Raw genomic sequence first — 17,012 nt, 5'->3', positions numbered from 1 at the left:
GAACTGACTCCAAAGTGGCACTTGGATGAACAAAGTCATGTGTTTCTTGCAGGAAACCTTGAGTGACCCTCAGAAGATGATTATGAATTTTTTTTTGAAAGGCTATTTTGATTAAATGGCCTGCCCTGCCGTACACAGTGCCAATATGTTGTTGCTTTTGTTTGCAGAAGAATCGCTGGGGATTTGTGTCTGCATGCACACACAACAGTGTTTTCTGCTGCTTCCTGTAATGACAACACTAACTGCAGTGAGAAAAAGCTGGGAAAAAGCCCAACCAACAAACCCCTAAAACTCACAAAAGAAATAGAGAATCCATATGCTATTTTTAACAAGTCTCATGAATATTTTTTTAAGGGGCTGATTTCTGATTGCTTTTGTTGTCTTTCACTACTTTGAATTACTCATCACTTTCCTGTAATTGGAGGATTTTGCAGACTACTAGGTTCATATTAACATGCCAGGTTCATATTAATAGGAAAATTATGCTGGTTTTGTGTAGTTTGCTTCAATCTCTTTCTTCTGCTGTTTCCTTTTAATTAATCTGCAACAGAGTCCAGCTACAACAGATAATTCACTGCTTGTCAGGTCAGGTGAAGGTAGTTTGGTGCAAAAGACACTTTAACAATGTGGAAAAGCATCTCTGCTAATTGGATTGCAATACATGTGCTACTGCCCACTTTAGCTCAACAGAATCATTTTAATCTGATTCCCTCACTGTTATTTTACACTTGGAATTTGTGACATTCAGCCTTTTTTGCAAGAAATAAATATTATTTATCACAGACTCACAGAACCACTGAGCTTGGAAGGCACCTCATCCAGTCTGACCTGAGGCTGCCCTCAGTCTCCACGTGGCCTGATGCTTGGATTGTAGAGTAGTTAGGAAAATCCAGAATTCAGTGATCTTAGCGGGAGAGTACTACTAAAGGTTAAAAAAAAACACACTTTAGTTATTTAGTATGTTTAAATTGTGGTTTGCACACACGTATCTTCCTGCTGATCTTAATGGAAATGTGTGTGTACTCCTCTGACCGGGACACCATTTAGTCACTGTCTCTGTATGCCTCTAAATGTAGACTATCTTGATTTTAATACAACTATTTATTTTGTCCTTTTTTTTCCTTTCTCATCACTGATTCCCTTTTCTACCCTGAAGAGAATTACATTTCCTACCTGTGAGCTCTGCTGCTGCAGCAAGTCGTAAGGCAGGATGCTGAAGGCATTTGTTGGTACTTACTGAGTGTCTGTGTTGCAGTCACAGAGGTAATCGCAGTGTCATGAAAATATACCCAGTCTAGCTTGGTATATACAAAAATACCAAACCAGGTTGTTCACAAGCTGATAATACTTTCGCCACAGCCTGATGGGGTTCATAATAAGCTAGTGTACCCTGCTGCTGCTTGAGCTCATTTATGGTGCTTATGTTTACCTTGCAACCATATGACAATATCCTTTACTCCTGCATGACACACTTGTAGGTGGGTTGTTTTATTTCTTTTTCCTAGGAAAAAGCCCTTCTTTCTTAATATTTTGCACTTCAAAAGCCCTTCCCTCTAAGGAACTTATTTTTTGGTCAGACAGGAGTAAGGTTAAGCAGCGACCTGGTTCACGGGGGAGCGCAGCTGCTTCTGGCATGGATCTCATCACCTCCCTGCTGCAAGGGTCCTTATGCAGAAAACAACTGTCTTTTGAGAGCACTGTCCTGTTTTTTAGCTTATCTTGCCTAAGTCAAAAGCACTTACGCACATAGGGGAAGTTGGGGAATGCATAGCCACTTTCTTGAATCATAACCACAGTAATGCAGTATTGTCATGTGAAGGAAATGAGAAAAATGGATAATTGGGTTGGAATTATCCAGGAATTTAACTCCACAGGGATGCTGACTTAGATGGTAGGTGGTATTTGGTTTTCTGCTTTCAGTGCAAGAACGTGCTTTTAGCAGCCCTGTAGCCCTGTGCTCGGGAAATGGTTTCTGTATTGTCTTATTAAGGCAATGGAGACGCAAAATGCCATGAGAACCAGCTTTTGTCACCAATAAGCAGTTAATGTTTCTTAAAAACTGCTTAGTGTGCAGGATTTGACAACCTCACGGGACATGGCAGCATCAGGGCAAACCGGGCTCTCTTTACGCAACGTGATACGCTCTTCGCATGCCAGGCTGCGTGGACTTGTAGCCATTGTTCTAATTAACGCTACACTTGTACACGAAGATACAGTGCAAATTCTTTTTGTCTTCTGCAAAAATCCCAGCTCGCGTGGTGAATTGTTTTGACAGTTGGCTTTCCATTAGCGGTGGGGAGAATAGCGAAGAGCTACCGTTTAGACCTACTTGCAGAACTATTATGGCGAAAAGAATAATCTTACAGGAGAAGTTCCTGTTTCCAGGACCTATTTGTACATTCTGACTCTTCTCCGTATAATAGGATTACACATTTCTTATCACAACCGCAAACTGGATGTGTGCCAGCCATAAACTGTGCACGGTGTAACAATATGATTGCAGGCAATCTCTCTCCCTCCTCCCGCCCCCCCTTTGTCTCTCCACTCCTTCTTATTCTGGGTTAAGCGGAAAAAAGTCATATTAGTGTAGGATGAATCATAGAGCATCACTTAAAACATTGCTATAGCCTGGTGTATAGAAGCAAAACCACTTGACCAATGGAAACTAATTACAGACAAGAAGTGTGCCTTAGGAGAAAAAGATACTGATGTTTGAAGTGTTTCCTTAATGCATACATTTGAATCTGGGGGGAGAATTAAGATTCTGTCGCTTTGAGGGAATCTTCATCTATTCATGTGGTAAACATGGGAGTGACACCTATAGCTGAATGACTGTGGACAGGCACTCATTGCATTGCATTACTGGTTTACTTAACATGTGGGTTTGATTTACATAGTACTCTGACAGTAATTCAGTCAGCTCTGCAGTGTACCAGACTGTAATATATTGAACAGATAAAATAATTTTGGCCTGAGGTAGCTTAAAGCTAAATAAATGCTGGAGGGGGAAATCTAAGCATGTGGTGACTACCTTTAAATAGGTTTAAAAAAAAAAAAAAGGGGGGGGGGTGGAGAGGAGAAGCCCACCCTCTTAAAAAAAATAATCATAATATACATAATCAGAAGTGGAAGTCTTTTATGGTTCCTACTGTTAAATGTTGCTCTAGCCATCTGCAGAGAAATGTGCGTTCCTGGAGTCTGGCCAGACTTCAGCATAGTTTTGCGAGGAGAAAACGACCCGGATTGCCCTTCCTCAGCTTCTGTACCAAGCACATTCGCTATAGCTATTTTGGAATTTTTAAACTTTTGTCTGGGAGAGTGCAATATGTCTGCTGGGATGAGCCACAGCAGAAGGTTCGAAGGTTCAGCCTCTGTTGAAGATGGGCTGAACTATGAACGAATGTGGCAGTGTTAAATGGCGTTTGGGATCTGCTCTACGTCTCGAGGCTGCAAAAATAAAAATGTTTGTCATTTGCTAGCCTCCATTTCTGAAATATGTTCTTGCAAGAGGTGAGGTCGTCATCTTTCTCTTGCTGTTTGGACTAGCTTGTGAATTTTGGGCAGAAGAAGAATAGTTTTGTTCCTCAGTCCCAATTTTGGAAGGACAAAGCTTTAAGATGATTGTTGGGTTACATCAGCTATGAGGTCTTGTGTTTGTCCTGGATTCCTCTTCCAATGCATCTTTCCCTCCCTGAAACAAATGTGAACTTAAGAAATACGTGTGTAGGACGGCCGCCTTGGGCTGTACTGGCAGGGCACTAACCCGAAGGCAGCCTCGGCGGGGGGAACCACAGTGCTTTCTCTCCCCTTGCTCACGCAAGTCAGGGTAAAATGATTTGTGCTAAGTAAGCACATTTGATGTCTTGCTGAAGAAAGCCTGCTTACTGAGTTGGTAGAGAAGGGAGTATTTTTAACTGTATTTTGCTGTCCATTTGCAGGATGGTCAAGAAGCTTAATCACAGCAGAAATTCCTTGCTACGTGCATCGTTCAGGAAGGGGCTCTCTTCAAGTTGGATGGGAAAAACTCAAGTCAAAGCTATGGCCACTAAAGGCACCAAGTGCTTCTCAAGCAAGTGTAGGTGGCATCTTGGCCACTGTGTTCTTGGCCCACAGACTCTTATTAATTCAGTTACAGAAAAAACTTGTCAAATGGAGTTGTATTAGTCATGGTTTTGAGGAGGGGTTTTTGGAAGAGTGGGGAGGAAGGCCAACACAACATAAACCAGTTCCCTCTGGGAGGAGTTTTTAAGACTTCCAAGTCCCCTTCTCCCACCCCGAACCTTAACTATATTGTGCTTTTTTGAGCTGTTTGAAGTAATTCTGTAGGTCATTGAAATTCTAGTCACACATACATAAGGTTTCTCTAAACTTTTAATGTGCAAGGCTCCAATTACATGTGCTGTTGGATTCTGCACACTGAATATGGCTATTTCAGTAATTGATTCTAAAGGTATAGGTGTGAGGTAGATTGATATATTTAGTCTGTAAATTGTATGTAGAAATTGGCAAAAGTCATCTGCATTTATTTCAGTATTCAAACACTGTTTCATTCGTTTATTTTTAAAGCATGGGAAATGAGTGTTTAAAAAACCCCACCACCAACAGAAGAGAGTGCAAACCTATATTGGGAATTTAATGTACAAGTTAAGAAATTAAAAGTTCCTGCAATAAATGCGACTGTCATAGTACAGGTATACTGCAACATAAATTTCCCAGCCTCTACAACAATTTGAATTCTGAATATGTGCAAGATGGTTGACGTAGAGTGGTTATGAGAATTACAGCCTTGTTTTTCCTAACTAGTTCATTTAAATTCTCAACCTTAATGTTCTGTTAACCTTCCATTTTCTTGCTAATCTGCTTTAGGAAAATAAACAAAGTACAAACCTTAAGTATCTTGCAACTCAAAGTGATGTATACCTGGAGGGAGAGAGATAACATTAGATTGCAGCAAATTTTCTTTGTGGCTTCATCAGTGTCGAATCCTTGGCCACTGATGTTAATGCTAAAACGTTCCTTGTCTTCGTGGAAATTATCAATGAACCTGTTGTATCTGATCTCCCTGAGACTGGGCAGAGGGGACAGAAAACAGTTACTCATTTAGAGAGTCCATAAAGCATTTTTCTGTCCCCCACATGGATGAGCTCAGCCTTTGGAGATGCCAGGAGTGAGGAGATGGGTAGGAGAACCCAGTTGCATGGACCAAGGTGGATCCATTGCATCTCTCTAGAGGTAGGATCCATGGAGGGGACTACCCTGTCCCACCCAGCCTTTAAGATGCTTACTAAGTCTGCATCCTCATTGCAGATAGGTTTCCATCACTGCAGGCATCACTGTTCTGATGCAATACTCACACAGCGGTGTTGTGTGACATTTTCACAGTGCGGTATTCACGCAAAGCAGGACATTAAGACTTCTGAGGACTCCTTCCCTGGTTCCCAGAGCTACAATAAATCACACTCCTCTGAATACTGCTGCAGGAAACTTAGTCCGTCTTTTCTGGGCTCGTATCTGCAATTAACATTTACTTCAGTTCATTGTACAATTTCCCACTTGCGTAAGAAACTGGCACACAGAACTGATGAGGTTTGGAGTCGCTTCTGAACGTGGTTCACCTTTTCTGTGGCATCAAGCTGTATGTGGTGCTGGGAGAGCTGAGAGCCAAGAAAAAGAAAGTTTCAGAAGTAGTCTCTACAAACTAGTAGAGGCCACTGGGAGTTGGAAAACTGATTTTGCAAAATAAATCTCTGTTATACTTCATATACAGTGCAATACTAGTCCCTTTTTGAAATCTCTTGTGGTTAAACACTTCTATCATGTCCTCACCACCTGCTGGAAACCCAACACAAGAACAAGAATAACCAAATCTTAAGTTGTAGCTGCTGAACCTGTTTCAAATAAATCGCGAAAGCTATTGTTTACGATAAGTGTTATCTGATTGCTGGCAGAACCTGTGTTTATTGCTTTTGTGTATTACAGTCTCTTGTAATTTGGACAACTAAAAATTGTATTCCTTTTTCCATTGTACGGAGAGATTTGTAAGTAGACGGACGTGGGATTGGAGAACATATAAAGCATAAAATGAAATTGCCTGGTTTTAATCTGAAGTAGCATCACATCAAATTTTCCACTTTTTTACATACCTTGGAACAAATATTTTTCTCATTCTTTGAATAACATTGGAGGACATTTAGGGACTATCAGGAAGATACTCTGTACAGACTGTTTTCATGTACTTGATGTTTTGAAATGTTTGCACTGAAAGTCAAATACTGGGTGCTTATTGTACTGGTGGTCATGAAGGAAAGCTATAAAGTGCAGTCTGACAAGTGTTAATGACTATCTGGAGTGAATCTTTCATTTCAGCACAGTAATTGGGTCTTCTTCCCCTTCTGATTAAAAAAACCCAACAAACAACAAGCCAAGTGCAAATGGATCCTACAGTTCATTTTTTTTTCCATGTTCTGTCAGTCCTCTTTAGAGCTCATTCCCTTTTTTTTTCCCCCCACATGAGGAATGAAGAATGGAAAACCCCAAATTATATATAAAATCCCAAGTTGCAGCTGTAAAGTTGCAGCTCAGATCTATTCCTCTGTATACTTTTGGGTGCTCTTGGCTTTGTGTCTTTATTATTTATTTACAGTTTATAATACACTGACTTTTTCTCTGGGGATAGAAGAATATGCATATATTATTTACATCTTTTGATTTTGTCAGATAATGTCACACTTCATGCTTTTGGAGCGCTCGACAACCCAATCCTCTTAGCAGTCCCAAGAGTCAAGAACAGGCAGGTGTGAACCATCACGCCCAGGCTTTCATTTGATACTAAGTGAGCCTCACTGCTACCCGTTCTGATTTTGTGTACTGGTGGTGCTGGCCAAGGTTGGGTGGCCGTGACATTCCTGCTGGCTGCCTCAGTCATCCACGTTTGTACCATCTAGTCCCAATGAAGTGAAACCATGAGAATTTGAGATTTTGAGTCAATGAGGGCTGTCTGCTGTTTGCCAGTAGAAATGGTTTTAGTTATTGGTAACACCTGTGTGTTGCAATCCCTGTAATACAAGGAATGAGGTTATTCATCAAATGGGGGGTTTGATCTGCAATTTTCATCTGTTAAAGCCATATCTGTACTGGGGAGGTCAGGATACATGTGTTTAACTAGGTAGGAACTAACCTTGGCGTGGGTGTGTGCTGGACAGTCGCGAGGGCAACACCTTTACTCTCTGCAAAAAGCAGGGGAGGGAAGGGGAGGATCCGTTTTGAAAAGACCATTTTGGGAACATACCAAAAGCACTTACCTGCTTTTGAATCAAAAGCAGTGGAGGGTAGGCCCTGTGAAACTGAGGAAGAAGATTTTCTTTCGTGACCTAAATTCCTTTTAACCCAGAATACTTCATCATGCTATAAGCTTTGGACCATTGTGATTGCCTGTCTTAAAGAGAGATATTTTTATGGAACTTAATCTGAATGTTCATTATCTTATAGAATGTGTATGTAGGAGCATATTTGACACAATTTCAATGCCAGATCTGTGAAATCTGTTTTTCCAGTATTTGTTCCTCAGACCTCCACATGCCTTGTAGTAACACAAATAATATTGAAGAAATACAGTCATGATACTGGGTCAAGAAAAATGTAGCAGCATGTCCAAGAGCAAAAGGAGCATGTTGGTTTGGACTCTTACCAAGGATGACTAGCCTACTTAAGTCTTTTGAAATTGCAGCTCCTTCCCTTCCAGCTAAAACTAGTGGTCTAGGATGGATGCGTGGCACAATGATGATATCCACTCAGCTGGAGGGAATCCTCTTCACAGATGCTTATGCATCTTGTCACAATGAAATGGTATTTGGTGGATAGGGTTTAAAAATGACAGACTTCAGGTACATGACAGGTATGTCATGAAATGTAAGATCACAAGGCACCATGTACATTCAGTTCTCTGCAAGGACAGGCAGCAGCTCTCTTGCACATGTGGTCCAGAGATGCCCACAGATGTCTACTCTATGTCCCTCATGTCACGTCATGAGCTACTAAATGTGTCCAATACTGTGGAAGAACATGAAAACTAAAAGCCAAAGTACAGCATGCCCTTGGGAAAGAGCAGGAGCCATCATGGGCCTTGCCTTGAGGCTCCTGTAATAGCCAGGAGCTGACCAGAGGTCCCATGGTAGACCCCTGGGGCTGGGCCTACTGTATGCTGCTTTATTATTTGTCTCTAGAGAACTGAAGAGCAGGCTCCTACCTCAGCTATTCTCCTTTATTTTCAGTATTAAGGACAGATTTTTTCCTTCACTTTTCAGTTTAAATTAGAATTCTTACATGATTTTGCTCTTCCTTCTGCTTTGAAAGGCTAGATTAGAAAAGTAATTCTAAAACTTCTTTGTTGTATTGGCTAAAAATCTCTTCCGCTGTTTGTTTGCTCTGGGTCTTTGCATCTGTATTTCTGCCTCTGATCTGTGTACCTGACCTGCAAGGGTGGAATTCGGACATAGTTTTGAGTGTCTCACCACGATGGCGTGGTCACCACTGACGGCTCTCTGTGTCAACCTGTAGCAGTAGTTGCTCATGCTGTAGATGAGGAGTAAACGTCTGAAAAGCAAATACAGTTGTAAAGCCCAGTGAAAGAGACATTAATTTCCTCTTTCTGAAAATGCATCATCATTCTTGTTTCAAAGATAAGGGAATGTGTCCATAGAAAACAAAACCATCTATTTAATTGTGTTTCTGTTGGAAGCGTTGTTTTGAAATATTGGCCATTTGTGACATGTTTTAGAGACTGAAGGACTTTTTATAGAAACTACTGTCAGTAACTTCAGGAAGCTTTTCTGTGTTGCACAATCCAGTTGGCTCAGACTGGGTGATGTCTCTCCACTGAGACTGCTGTCAAGCCAGTGGGTGATGTGTGGGTGGCACTTGGGGCTGGTCAGCAATGACTGAAGGCCACAAATTTATCTTCTCGACACCAGTAAAAATGTACATAAATGGGATCCTATATGACCTGTTTGGCTATACCTTGAATAAGACTATTCTTTCAAAGTATTTCTGTTATGTCTATATCCTACAGCCAGAATGACTCTCTCAAAGATAGCAACAAAAAAGGTTCACCAAATATGTGATTGCTATATATGTGAAAGATACATGTTTACTATTCTAAAAAAAATCCATTATCCTTTTACTGGTGGGACAACTGAAGTTTAGAAAAGATGGACATGTAGAAGTTACTGCTGAATTGCCCACTGGTTGACGCGGTATGCCCAGACTCTGCTTGCCCAACACACAGAGAGATTTATGTTTCTTGGAATGAGATGCAAGCATCCAGCATACACGGTATGCAGCTGCCTTCCGCTGGTAGATAGAAAATTGTAGCATTAAATATAGCATTAAATCCAGTTTTGCCAACAGCTCAAAGCTTCAGGGTTTCGCATCTATCTGCCTAACTCGTATTTTAGGACCTCCTCCCAAAGGCAGGTTCTCTGCTTCTCTGACCAAAAATCTGAACTGGCTCGTGATTTTCTTTCTTTTTATTGTTAAAAACAATGCCAACAGTTGAAGTGAAAGATGGTTTGATGGGTATGAGCATTAAGTTCATTGGTATAGAGGTTCAGAGGTCAAACTCAGAGGTAGCTGTGGAGTTTGGGAGGTCAGAAAAAGTTTAGTTAAGTGGCTCCTGTTCAGGTTTTCTTAATATTGCAGCTGTAGACTCGAGAGGCTCCTTACTTGCTGTTCGGGGCACTAAAGAAACACAGGGAGGTCAAGGAGAACTCACGGAAAAGATAGGATGACTTAGGTGCCCGTGCTGAGGTACCAAAGCACGTGGAGAGAAGCTCTGCATGTGGCAGAGCTGCCCGGGGTTCAGGCAAGGCCAGGAGGTCCCCCGAGCCTCGGCAGCACTCCTGGCTGCAGCCTGTGCCGCGCTCCCGGGGTGCTAGAGCAGCCCTTTGGATGTTTTTCACGATCTGTAGCAATGTTATCCCTAGGCCCATATGGTTTCCCTTTCGTATAGGGCTCTGCTTCCTTGCCTGAGGAGCAGTTGCAGACATCTATTTCCCTCATCCTTTCTGAGCCCTTTTCTAAGCTTCCTTCCCTCCACAAGTCTTTGATATATTCCCTTCCCTTCCTGATCTGAAGACTGCTAAGCACAGCAGGTGAGGAGTGTTAGTGCTGCATCTGCTGCTAATTGGGCTCACAGGCTCATTCAGATAGCGCTGGCAAGTGATGTACTGAGTTAATCAGGAGCCGGGGTTTGTAGGAGAATGTTCATATTATGTAGGGTAAGCAGAGATTTGCATGTCAGCTTTCAAAATTGGAGCTTACCAAAATGAGACTGGCTGCTGCTTTCTGTCGTCGGTCTCCCCGTGGCCCCCATTTACCTGGGTTGTCTCGGTGCCTTTAGTCTATTTATCCTCGCAGCAGCCCGGGAGCGTGAGTGGTGCTGCCATCCCCAGCTAGGAGATAATGCCTGGGAGTCCAGGGTTTAGAGAGGAGGTTACACAGCGCCTTGCATTCATCAGCGCTGCTGGCTTAAGCAAATTCCTGGCTGTTTCTTCCTCCAAACAGCAGCAGGTGAAGTGCTGACATATGTTTCCTTCTGCCACTCCTGCTAGGAGGGCAGCCATCCCTGCAAAGGGGGCTGGAGAGGCAGCTGGGGAGAGGGAGCCGCATCCATCTCAAACGGCAGCGGCTAACGCTATCCAAGCGCATCTGGCACCACCGAAGCGGTTCTTCCACCTGGCTTGGACAGCACGCTGGCTTTGCAGCCTTCCTCCTTGGTTGCTTGTTCCAGCCCCTGTGCCACCATGGGCTTCCCCAGCCTGCCCTCTTCTCCTGCGGTTTTGCTGCTGTAGCTGATTGATTGCGGATCCTTTAAGCAGTCCAGTGCAAGATTACCCCCCTCCCCCCAAAATACAACAAAAAACTTGCTTTTAACATCTTTCTGTTCAGTAATTCGGTTTACAGGGTAGTGCCTGTGGGCTCTCAGGGCAGCGCAAGTGTGGAGGCAGCAAATGGCAGGCAGGGGGAAGGCAAGAACTTCTTAGGCTGACTTTGCTTTTGAAGCCAAGGTATCCACTAACTACAGCTTCAGTTTTTTTGCCTAAGGTCATGCAAGAATGCTTGGCAGAGCAAAGAACTGAAGTGGGTCTCCCCAGATCCAGGTTACCACTCTAACCTCAGGACTGTTTTTCTTCCAGCACTTGAAAATGGTTGGAACCTCCCATGAGGTACTTTGTGAGAGCTTTTTAGGCAAAGATTTTGCTCTAAAAAAGCACGACTGTTTGCTTTGTAAGGGGAAGCTCTTGTTCCTGTTTCCTTTCTGATGTATCCCTTCTGTTCTTGGCTTGCTAACTTGATGATATCACTGCACATGCATTGGGCAAAAGCTGTTTTCCCTCTATTCAAAGAGCCAGGAGGAGCAGCTGCTGCACTGACTCTAATCTCTAGTTCTTCCTGCGCTCCTGTGGCATGCCAATGGGAGCTAGGACCATTGGAGGCACGTGGAGAACGCAGACGAAAAAGCGCATTTGCTGTGTCATCCTTGAGGCTCACAAGCCAAGAAGCAGTTTGCTGGTGTTTGTTAAGGAAGGATCCAGAGTTTGTGCAGCGTGTCTGGGGAATTGCTGATAACTGGGTATGGAGCACTCCCAGGCTCTTTGTCAAAACCACCCCTATCAGAGAAGGTGGAAGTCCTCACCACCTGGTGACTTTCCTGCGACATGATATGGGAAATGAGTTCTTAGTACGTTCTACGTCCTTCCACAGGATGCCCATATTGTAGGTATGGATACGGCAGCATCTTTTTGGTTGCCTGCATGCAGTGGAAAAACTGTATGAGCAGTTCGTTTCCCTTTCTTGCCTTCCTTACAGGCAGCTTCCTTCAGTCAGGTACTCTGACCCCAGTTCTTCCAGAGGACCATCGTCCGTTTGGGATCTTCAGTGCTTAACTCCACTGAATTTATGTGTATGGAAACACTTAAACTTGCTCCTCTTTTTTAATATCCTTTTCCAATGATGATATCTCATTCTTTTTAAAAATAGAGTAATTGCTTCAGCACCATCCATAGCTCAGTCATGCAGGTGCCTGGGTAAATTATCCCATGCATGCATCTAGTGTTCACTCCGGCAGTCTTCCATAATTGACAATTAATTTGTGAATCTTTTTCCATGCTGTTCTTTCACCTTGAGTGCTGGGCGTACTGGATCTCTGCCACCTCATATTTCTTGGATAAAGTCACTGTGGCTTCTTGTCTTACAATGTCTGACTCCGAGCCAGTGCAACTTGTTGAAAAAAACCCTGCAAAACACAGTGTGCGTTGGAAGATTCATTTAAAAAGGCGGAATAGTTGCTGGAGAACAGTCTCTGTAAAACAAAGAGAAAGTCAAGAATCTTGATCTATCCAGAGAAATTTCAAGGGAAGGTATTTACCAAATAATGCAATTAGTCAATGCTTTTGTCACAAGCATTGCATTCTCCATTCTTTCGTTATGTGAAGAGGGGATGATATAAATAATTTTCTGGGATGCCTTATGTCCATCCCATTCAAATGTATGAAATTCCACTGCAGTGGTGTTTTGATTTCTAACCTTTAAAAGTTATGAGCTGTGACAGAGAAGATGATAAACTCCCATTTGTTTTGTGTGCTTGTGTGGGGAAATTCTGTCTCAGTCCAAGCACTATGAAGCCTACAGTGCCTTAAACTGATTTATGAAGCCTCTTCCTTGATTTGCTTGCAGCTGGTATGTGTAAGTCCAAATTCAGTTACCACACCTGCAGTAAATCAGCAATATATAAATGTTTCCTAACTCGGGAGAAAATCCATTAGTGGTTGAATTAAACCTTTAAAAGACTCATTTCCTGAACGTTAGGCTACTATAACTTTTATGTGTGATTTTAACACATTTTGAAGTGTTAGGCAAACTACAAAGAGCTACTGAGTACATAGGTGATGGTTGTTAATGTGTTTGAAGAATGGTTTGCTTCTAATAAAAAGGGTTCTGTCATGTAAATGTTGATGTATCAGCTCTAATGAGGGGGTTATAAAGCAGTAAGAAGTTAGTGACTTGGGTAGGTTTTGTTGTTTTCTTAACCTAAGAGACCTTCTCTGCCTTTGTAATACCATTTAGGTTTCGTTAGGGACAAGGAGAAAGCTTTAGAGAATGACAGGAGAAACGAGCCAGTATTTGCTAATAAACATTCCCGTCCTCCATCTTCTCCATCCCCTTCTTCCCTTTGCAGTCACAGGGATCTGAGCTGGGAGTGGAGGGTGACCGGCAGCCTCCCTCCGTATCCCCAGCCGCAAAGGGTAAGGATGCCTGCGTGCACGGCCGTGCCGTAAGCTGAATTACCCAACTGCTTGAGCACGTCCCGTCTCAGCAGGAGTTAGGGCCCCGGCAGTGGTTAGGGCCGTGGTTAGGGCCAGGCCCACGGTGCCCCATTAGATCTGCCATCTAAGCTGCTCGTTTGAGCATTTCCACTGCGTTAAAATGAGCCAGAGCTTAAATGGTTCAAGCACAGTAAGTCCTGGGTAACCCATGTGATTTTGCTAGCATGCTGTTGGCCATACGGATGCTGCTTGCGTGAACCATTGGGTAGTGGCAAAATTTGGAGGCCTGTCTTACAATTTTCTCTTCTTTCTACTCCTGTAATTCCCTCTCTTCTTCCTTCCCTCTCTCTTTCCTTCCCTCTTGCACCTCCCAAAGTATATTTCAGCCAACATATCTGAGCAGGTACAGAGAAGTAAACAACTTGCATCACTACACTAAATTGCTTTCTCTCCCCTTTCCTCCTCAAAAGCACAGAAGGGAATAGAAAAGGAAGATTAGTTGTGTTGGAGCTCCATCCTGGTGTCGTTCCCGTGCTGCGGATTGCTTAGAGCTGAACATGTACACTTTGTCTGGGATAAATAACAGTGAAACTCTGTCTCAATTTTCTCTGCAGTTTCTCCCACTTGCATTCATTTTAAAATTTCATTCCTCACTCTCATTATTGCGAGGCCTGCCGTTCCGTGCCCAGGGGAGTCAAGTGAAACTTTTTTATTTACTTTTGGTTTGGTTTGGTTTGGTTCCACTTTTAGCTTCCTCTCTTCTTTGAATTTTTTTTGTGTTTTGTTTTGTTTTCCAGTGACTTTGGGAGGAAGGGGGGCTGGAAGGAAGGATTGACATTTATACCATGTGTGAGATGTCTTCAAATGTAAATCCTTCTCCTTCAGCGTTAGACTGCTGGCTAATTCTTTCCCTATAAAGTCATCTTGGTTTGTGCTTACTGTCTCCACCACTGGTTGTAGTCTTAATCTCAAAAACATCTACATGGAATGAAGAGTATCAGGAGTTGAAGAAATTTTGGAATTCTGGATTGGATTGTTTAGATTGGATTATTATTATTAGATTATTCAATTATTATTGGATAATGGATTATTTGGCAGTTTAGGGGTGCCAGTCAAGCTGTGATTTTGCAGTCCAAAAGCCTCAGCAGCAGCAGTGGTTTAAAGACTTCACCCTTTTTCCGTGTATTCGTTCTCCCTGCAGCCTTTCCAGGCTGCCTGTTCAGTTGTGCTGATGCTGTAGTTTGAGACATGCCGTGAACCAGATTATCAGCTGGTTTGTGCTAAAAATAATCCTTCAGCATAGGGAGGAGGGGAGGACTGGTGGGTTTTTTTCTACCTGCCTTAGTTCACCGCTTTGCAGAATGACCCCACAGATGTTTGCAACAGCTCAAACCAGGGGACAACATGGTGACGTGCAAGGATGAGAACAAGACACTAGAGGTTGGGGAGAGGTAGGAACACTGTAAACCAACTTTCCCCCAGAAATTTTGGCTTCCCGCCTGGCAGCTGGGTTTTGATGCACCTTGCTGCAAAGGTTTTCAGATGTTTTCACCATGCATCTCTAATAATTTCTGCTCTTGTAGCAGCTACCATATTGGTATCTCAGTGCCGGTGCTCTGTAGTCGATATGTTAATGCAAGCCCACCTTTGCTAGCATTTGCTGTGGTTGCTGAGTCAGAGACACACATCCCATTTGGCCGCTGTTGATCTGAGAACAGTAACCTTTGCAGAAGGCCAGAGCAATAATGTATTAAACCACAGCCAGTAAATCTGCAAGAGCACGTCTGTCAAAACACCCAAATATAAAAGGTAATTTAAGCTTCCTCTTCTGCAGCGTTACTCAAAAGGGACATCAGCTGATACACAATTTACACAGCAACTTCCAAATCAGTGATTAAATGGCTTCTGGGGTGCGGATGATGAATATTTCCCTACCTACGTGACAGGTAAGTGAGGATGAGGAGGAGTTTGCAGAAGAGGCTCAGGAGACCGAGATGCTCTCTGCCTGTTCGTAATGGCAGAACCATGGGCAAACCCATGTGGGTTAGCAGACCACTAGACTCTAAACACTCTTAAGGGGCAAAGTTCAATCAGCTTTCACTGCAAAGAGCATTATCAGTGTATAACACTAATCCTATGTAACGGTACTCGAGCCTGACACAGGTACCGTGAAGTAGATTTTGGTGACGTAGATTGCCCTTAGTGGTTTAGCAAAGACGTTAAGATGCTGTCAAAGTTGACAGGCCAAAATACTGTCTTAAATTACACTGCTTTTCTGATTGATGGCAACGAGTCTTTGCCCTGAGCGGTTATCAATACTTAACGTGCCGTGAACTCCGTAATATTAAAATTACTGCCCAGTTATTTTTGATCCTCTTGACTTTTTTAGTGTTTGGTTGGGTTTTTTTAAGGGGTTGTTTTTTTCCTTTAGCTGTGACCATTGTGCCTTGAACTTGGAAGTGCTCTGCACGGTCAGTTGAGTGCTCGTGTCCCTGTGTGCACCGTGCCAGACTGGGTCTAGGGGACGGTGTAGCCTGCACTCGGATAGTACTGAGTCAGATTTCAGCTCTTCCAGCCTCTGCAGTATCATTTTGTTTTTAATTTTAAAGCACATGGTAGAGGCAGGAGGGAAGTCATCTTAAAATATTCACAGATACTCAGATGCATAGGAGGCTTGTAGCGGAGATTTCCTAATCTTTCCCTTTTCAAGGAAAGAAATTGAAAAAATTCTGTAGGTCATTCAAATCCTTGCTCAGAAAACAGCGGATTTATTGTGGCTGGAGACATCCTGCTGTTAGGGTTGCTGGGAAGGAGAGGGCCCAAGGTTCCTATTCATGCACGATAGTCCTATTTTTCCTCATATCTTTCTTTTATTTTTCCCACCCCTTTATATTGCATTACCATGCTCTTGCCCCCTACCCCTCCCCAGCCGTGTGTGCCTCTCCATCTCTGCATATTGTGTTGCTTTTCCCCTGCTGTGCCACTCTCTTGTGTGCAATGGCAGCAGCGAAGTAAAATCGACTGAAATGCTGATCTCCGAAGCGCTGGCACACAGTGCTTTAGAGATTAGGATTTTAGTGCATTATACTCAGCTGCAAGCAGAGCACAGTGGTGTGACAAGGAAACACAATGCCGGAGCCAGGGGTTCTGACTTGGAGCTGTAGCCCCGGTCCCTCCGGGCAAAGCACTTCATGCTTCTCCTCCTGCAAAACAGTTTGGTGAGCAGATGCATGGAGGGGCTTGAGTTTACTCAGTAGACGAAGAGGGATATCCAGGGGCAGGTTGAGAGCCTTTTCATCTAAATCACATCTATTATTAAGAAAAAAATAAAAAAATCTTACTAACAAAACAAAAAGAAAAAAGTTTGTACGGCAAGATTTTTCTGACCTATTCTTCCATCTACATCCTCATTCTTTCTTTTCCTTTGCTGTATGTAGCTTTTTTATTTTCCCAGAAGCTAAGGAAGATAGATATTTTTCCTCTTGTTCCCATAGACTTGCAAGCTCATGTTGCTGCTGTAGCAATTTGCTCTAGATCCTGGTCTCTTCTTCGAGGTTCTTGGACGATACAGGTGTTTTGGGAAATGCAGTCTAGTGCAAGAACTAAAAGTAGGCTTGCTGTTTGTCCAGTTTCCAACAAGCCTGGCTGGGTTTTGCTGCGCACTTGCCAATTGCGACCAGAGCTACCGCC

The 17,012-nt window shown here is 43.1% G+C and overlaps 1 protein-coding gene across 9 annotated transcripts in view; it reads left to right on the top strand.

The window, feature by feature from the left end:
- Positions 1–17,012, top strand: part of KLHL29 (kelch like family member 29) — a 403,118-nt gene that overhangs the window by 88,208 nt on the left and 297,898 nt on the right. Inside the window, exon 3 of one of the 9 annotated variants that reach the window (XM_072858448.1) lies at positions 15,157–15,268. The exons of the other annotated variants lie outside the window; for them this stretch is intronic. The gene's annotated coding sequence lies outside the window, so the exon portion shown is untranslated. The remainder of the gene's footprint in view (positions 1–15,156; positions 15,269–17,012) is intronic. 9 annotated transcript variants of the gene reach the window in all.

This window comes from Ciconia boyciana, chromosome 3 (assembly GCF_034638445.1).
Source record: "Ciconia boyciana chromosome 3, ASM3463844v1, whole genome shotgun sequence".
NCBI classification, from domain to species: Eukaryota; Metazoa; Chordata; class Aves; order Ciconiiformes; family Ciconiidae; genus Ciconia; species Ciconia boyciana.
This window is presented reverse-complemented; position numbering and strand designations above follow the sequence as displayed.